Raw genomic sequence first — 7444 nt, forward strand, 5'->3', positions numbered from 1 at the left:
AAACCATCGTGAATTTGACAAATGAGAGGCAGATGTTTCTTCAATTTCCCGACAGCAGTAATAAATCACTTCCTTGGAAAATCAGCAATTAATACAATCACCACCCAATGCATTGACAACGGTGTCAGGACATGGTATATTTTTTTAACAGAATCCTATACAAAATAAAAGTTAATGCTGCACACGATGTATGATGTTATAGATGTCTGACTAATTTACACCCACCCCAGGCTCCAGAAACCCTATACACCCACTTCCCACCCTCACTCCACAAACCGTCTGCATCACATGCTTTTCAAACCCCACAAAAAATATAATCCAAGCAAAACACCCCTGTAACACTGACTTTGTACTAACCAGTTTAAATATGTCATGGATCCCAGAGTGTTGGTGGTGTATTTATAATACTATATACAGGGATGGGCAGTATTTATGATACATGTATTTAAAATACGTATTTCAAATACAAAATATGATTTTGTAATTTGTACTTGATAGGGCTGATGGAAATGGCTTCATATTTTGTATCAAAATACTTTAGTGTTTTGTATTTTGTAGTTTAAAAATACTGTAAAATACTTTGTGAGAAGTCTACATGATGACATCATAAAAATGCTGCCCCTATTGGTGCCTACTTGCCCAGACTTGTTGAGATCAGAACAGAAAATTGATCCCTACCCGAAGAAGAAGGTCAAGGTGAGAAACGTGTAGGTTGCCAGTTTTCCTTCGAATCTTAGCATAGATCGCTAAAATTTGTAACAGTTAATGATAAGTTTTGGTGTTCGTTTTAGTAGCCTAGGCTAAATCGTTTACCAATTTACTTAATGTTCTAGGTAACTATTTGACCCGAGTAGCAGCCCTCACAGTTAAGGTTAGCTTGCTACTTTCAGCCTATGTTAAGTTTTCATTGGTTGTGCATGAAAAAGTGGTTCCCAAACTGTGGGGCGCATGATTGGATAATCTACCTATCTCTATAAAACGACTTTTTCCACACTTACACACATTAAAAACAAACTGTACTGTCCTGATTAATAAGAGTGTAAATCAGATCTCGGTTATTGGACTCTTCCATATCTAGTCAATGAGATTCAGTCCAATGAGAATAGTGAATTGTCAGATAGCAGCGTCTGTGAAAGCCGCTAATTGGTAGTTTCAGATCAAAATACACAGCATGTGAGGTGATAATTATGGTAAAATAAATACATAAGAATAACTTGCAGCTCCAAAATGTCATCGATTTGTGGGAAACGAGCTCGCCAGGACTCTGCTACAATATTTTGGAAACGCATTAACATAGAAATATATATATAATTAGGGATGAGACCGAATTGTTGAAAATATATATAAAATGGGTAAAATCGTATGAAATGGAAAGAGGGCATTAATGTATCTTCAGGCTCACCCGTCTCATTAATTTGAGTGAGCAGCACTAGATGGAGTAAGAATAGATTCATGCAGAGAGATTCCAATGTAAATGGCCAAATAAAATAGTGAAAAGTGAAATGCAAACAAGTATTAAAGTGTATTCATCCTTTAAAAATCATCACAAAAATAAATGTTAATATAAATATGACCGTGTGAGACATGGGGGGTGAGTGAGCTGTGACTCAAATGTTTTTGGGGGGGCGCCACACAGAAAGTTTGGGAACTGCTGATCTATGCCATCATCTCAGCTGGCACATACTTGTAAAAGTACTCATATGGGTTCAGGGGAGGAGTTTTTTCAAATGATGGGATCTCAGTGTTGACTTTTGCAAATGTCACCATTTGAATTAAGCCGGCCTGGAGCTAGAACTGAGACTCTGGAGCCACTCCAGAGCTGGAGCCAGCAAACCTGGAGCATTACCTACCCTACTGCACAGGACAACATAATTAGTGCTACGTTAACTGAGATGTTTACTACAAAATGGAACCTCGCAACAAGTTACAAGAATCGGGGCAGGATGCGCTAGGAAGGCATAAAAAGTATATCCGAGATTTTTGTAAATACAGGCTCGTTGAGTTCCATCCTCACCCTCTGCCCCCACACACAAATAAAATGCAAGGTGTGTAATGAACTGTAAAAAAATAAAAAAATAAAAAAATACAAACCTTTTGAAATTCCCCTTTAAAAATCAGGTTTTGGACACATAGTTGGATGCATTTGTAATCAAACCAGTTCAAGAAAATTGAATAACAAAGATGGAAAACAAGAACCACAAAATATATATTTACTCTTTTATTAGAGATTTGATTTTCCATTTGTTTTTTCTATTTATTGCCCCAAACAGGCACTCCACTTCTGCTGCAGGAAGCCCCGCAGCACGGGCATCATGCACACGTCTAGTGCCTGGATCCAGGAGGTGCAGCCTGCCAAATGGTGGCCAGCAGGGTGTTAGGCAGTGCAGAGGCCATCACCAGGAAGCCTTCGCCCCCTCTGTCACTCTTGGGGATCACAATTGACAGGAGAGAAGGGGATCGAAGTGCAGGTAGTGGGAATATGTCAGGAATCCGGTGCGTGGTACAATAGGGCTAGGCAAGAGGCGTAGTGGAGTCACAGTCGGCAGGTCAGGCGATCGAATGAACAAGACAATCAAGGAAATCCAAAAGGCGTCATCAAAAGAGAAAGCATGGGTCGAATACACTTGGACTTGGAAAAAGGCAGGAGGCTGCTGTCTGCCTGCACAGTGAGGTCCAGATCTTCATCTCCTCCTCCTCTGTGAAGCCCTCTGGCTGAGCCTCCAGCAGCACAGCCTCAGGGACGGAGGAGAGAGACCAGCAGATGGGCCTGGCCTTGAAGGAGAGGAGCATGAGCAGGAGGTTGCTGTCTGCTTCCACAGTGAGGTCCAGATCTTCATCTCCTCCTCCTCCGTGAAGCCCTCCGGCTAAGCCTCCAGCAGCACAGCCTCAGGGATAGAGGAGGGAGGCCAGCAGATGGACCTGGCCTTGAAGGAGAGGACCATGCCCAGTTAACGGTGTCAGTATGGGCGCATTCTGTGGCTCCATCTTCTCTTGGACTTGTACTTGAGTGGAATAGCCAGGGGAGCCACAGTCAACATGTCCACATCTACAGGAAATTTCAAATCAATCTCCATGTGTTCTTCCTCCATTTCATCGATCTCCATGGGTACTTCTGTAGCCATGTGGGCCTGGCTTTTTTGGAATTGGCCAAAAAAGTCTTTAACTTTCTGTGTTACAAAAACTCTACACATCTTGGCGCTCTCTTTAGGTTCTCTGTATGGTCTGGTTAACAATGAGAAGGCGTGGCTCTCTCTGTATTGACTGGTTGACCATTAGAATACATGTGAAGCATTCTAAAGTTGTTGTCATGGATACCGCATGTGTCACAATGCGCCATGTTACAGTAAGGCAGTGATGTCACTCTATTTCGCTCTGGCCAATCATAATGCAGGATTTGGACCTTTCCTATCTTCATCTATATGGCATATTAAAACTAAACAGATTTGAACTGGTTGGGCAATATTCATCATTTTCAATGTTCCCTTTTTTATTATGATTTTTTTCTTAAACATCCACATTTTCAGTTGATGCTGATACGGGAATGAATCAGCTTAAGTTCCAAGTCATGTTCAATCGTTAGAGAGGAGAGACTATTCACTATAACCCACTGTATTACAACAACAGGGTACTGGCCTCATTTTAGACCCAAATACCAGCCTGAACCCCAGTCTTAGATAGTGCCAAAATGTCAAACTGAGCCCATATAAATCTACAGCCAATTCAGATAAACCAGCAGAAAGTTCAATGGGGACTCTAACCCTAAATAAATAAAAGCATTTCAGTGTTGTACAATATTACATTATAATACCACGATATGGTGTAACTTGTTAAATGTACACACGTGTGCCTTATTGTCATTAACAACGTTGTGCTGCAACGCCATTAAAGAGCAGGTTGTCAACCCATCCACCACTCCTTGGCAAGCTCTGTTTCTACTTTCTGATTATGTTTCTGGCTACATTTAGAATCAAAACATATTGATCATTTAATAATTGTTGACAAAGTGCTAAAATGTTTGTTTTCAACCTCCAAATAGGTGTCCAATGATTGATAAATAAATAATTGAATGCTAAATGATTGTACCCTAATTGTTTAGCTGTTTAGTAGGATCATGATTTTACATACCATTGCATGAATGACTACCTGACAAACAATTTATTATATTTATGATTAACAATCAAATGATTCATTACTGAGAAACTAGTTGCTATGAATAAAGGTGCCATCAGTTGTCTACTTATGAATGACTTGTTTGTCATTTTGAGTCAGTGTTGCTGATGAAAAGTAGGCCCTTCATTACCAAACACCAAGTAACTAAATTAGGATAAAATTATAAAAAGTCATTAGCAAACTGTTAGTTAAACATTAAACTGTTGGTTACTTTAAAACTAACCTTCATCTGGGTGATCACAGGGATATGTGAATATTTGATCTGTTAACTGGTTGCATATGTCATATTTATCGCACGACTCGTTAGGCAGAGGAAAGCTGTTGCTATCAAACATTGTCTACTTAATCAGCTGAGTCAGTTTACTGGTGAAGGGATAGATCAAATAGGCCGATAGAAGGAAGGTTTGCAAAGTGATTTCATGCTCCCTTGTAAAAGTATTTTTAGTGTTTTTAAAATACAAGAATACAGTAGTTTATTTTGATACATGGTGTGGCTGCTGTATTTTGTAGTTTAATTTGATACACTTAAAATTAAGGTATTTGGTATCTTATTTTAAAATACATTTTTATGTATCTTTGCCCATCCCTGACTATATAAATGTATTAGTTGTTCTAAGAATAAGTTCTGGCAAGTTAGTTACAATCAGTTAGCTACATATAGGCTGTGACATATATAGTATAGTATAGTATATTTCATACTGATCTGTTAACACATTGACTATATATACACAGGATTTGAGTAACACTGATGTGCACTTTTAATACACATTTTAATTCTCCCACATATAAATATGAATGGAAAATAATGTATTGTTAATGTTAATGTTATGATACAGGGAGAAGTCATACACATTTGTTATTTTTGTAAATGCACTGTTCAAAAAAGAAAGGAAATGAGATGAAACAGCAGCAGATATCTGGAAATGTTTTAAACAAATACCATATTGTGTTCTTTGTTTTGTTCGGTTTTTACTTTTGAAAATCTGGTCACCCAGGCTGGTACCCCCACCACCCACCCGCTCTCACACTGGAAATAGTTTTTCAAATACTTTGAATACTCTGAGAAAAAAGAAAGAATATTATTCGATTAGTGAAAACACTTCAAATGCCCATCCTTAGTTCATAATGTCCTCTGATTATACAAAAATGTTAAAATAGTGTGTCAGCCTTATGAATCTTTTCCCACTCCTCTAATTGTTTGACTCAGTTATCTTTGATAATGCATTTTAACTCGCTTTCTGAGTAATTCTTTCTGAGATTTGTACCTATAAATTATACATAAACTTGGGTCAGGCCGAGAGCACTATACAAGTTCACAGATTTTGTCACCATGCTCACCCACTCAATTCAATACTTCAGACAAATTACACTAGTGCTGAGCTATTTTGCTGAGAATCATTGTTCACAGACACACTGACAGTTCTGTTAATGTGCATACAGAGTAAAACCACTTATAAGTAATATCACATAGCTTAAGTGTTGTCCCCTAATATGCAAACAATGCAGGTGAACTCAGCAAGACCTAAATAACATTAACATTTGTGTGTTACAGACAATATAATTAACATTATAGACAACCAAGAGATGGATACAAACTATATTATTCTTTTGACCCTCTTCAAATACCTTATCATTTAATATGTTGCCACCTAAAACAAATAATGGAATACAATGCAACAGATACAGGGACAACCAGTTGAGCTCCAAAGATTAATTAAAATATATACATCATAATAACACTGTTATTATTTTATCATTGATGTAATACAAATATGTGTACATGTTGTATGTTCTTTGAATATGTATTGGAGGTAACTGAATTCGTATTTTTTAATTATTATAATAAACTTTAGGTTGAGAAATGTCAGTGATAAGGTTAAAGATTGCAATTCATGATCACAGTATTCTACATTCACTGCTAATGTATTCTTTTTCTGAACATTTTCCTCATTTTGAGGTCAATACTGAATGTAATGGTGGCACGCACACACACACACACACACACACACACACACACACACACACATATTCACTTTAATAAAAATGTTCTACATTCAAGGAGGAAAGGGGTGTAACATTATTTTGTTATGGCTAATAGCTAACGCAGTCATTAATTACAGTCCTGGCTAAATGTCTCTCACAGGTATTGTAGATTAATGTGTCTGGACAATCCAGCTCCAAAAACCCTCAAGGAATGTAAGCACTTCACCTAAAGAAAACCCATTATTTTTCCACATTTCACAGTATATCAAATCATTTAAGGTAATATATAATTGCGTCTAATTATTCTGACTAAATATGTATCTATCTATCTACATTCAGTATTGCCTGACAAATGCATCAATATCTGAAAAAAGCACATATACACCTGTAAAAAATAATTGCATACATTTCTAAATTCACAATGCTCAAATTAATCGATACCCAATAAATATGTTGAAAATTAATGATGTAATCCCATTCAGTTGTCTAGCCTACTTGTAGTTTTCAATAAGAAGTTAATAACAGCTTTTGGAAGTGACCTTAATTGCCACTGGGATTTAAAGAAAGTGTACACAGAAAAAATCCACTGAGCACTATTCAATATCAGCGGGACAGATAGAGAATCATCTAAAGATCTCAGGCAAAACATTATCAAGTCCAATATCATCATCATCAGAAGTCATATTTTGTGGGGAGAGAGATTACATTGAGTCTGATTTGGGACATTGCCAGTCATGGGGATGTTTTGAAGAAAACAGACATTATACAGTGTCTGAATACATTCAGAACAGCAAGTCTGATTGAAAGCAGTGCCGAATTACATTTATATTTACTTCCAACCTTTTTTATGAATACACAGAGCATTTACAAACATGTATCATTATTTTTGACAACTGTGTGTGAGGATTTCTTGTATTGATCAGCAACAATATAGAACCTATGCTAAATAATTCATTTTGACTTATGCAGGGCCTGTGTGTATCTGCCATTCTTTCTGTGTCTTGAGAAGTCTGTAGCAGACCGACAATTGGTTCTCAAAACATTTGATTTCCCTTGCCTTGACACTTTCAGGGGATGAGGTAAACATGGTTACCTTGATAACAAACCTTCCTGTTGTTTTGGAGACTTGTGAGAGGTGAGGTGGAATTATACCAAAAGGGTATGATATATTTACTCATGATCTATATTGTTGATTATTTGGTAGCCAATATAATCTGTTAGAACTGTATATTAATCAGCATTTAATGAATATTAATTGATTATTCCAATTATTCCCATATACTGTATGCAC

This window comes from Amia ocellicauda, chromosome 6 (assembly GCF_036373705.1).
Source record: "Amia ocellicauda isolate fAmiCal2 chromosome 6, fAmiCal2.hap1, whole genome shotgun sequence".
NCBI classification, from domain to species: Eukaryota; Metazoa; Chordata; class Actinopteri; order Amiiformes; family Amiidae; genus Amia; species Amia ocellicauda.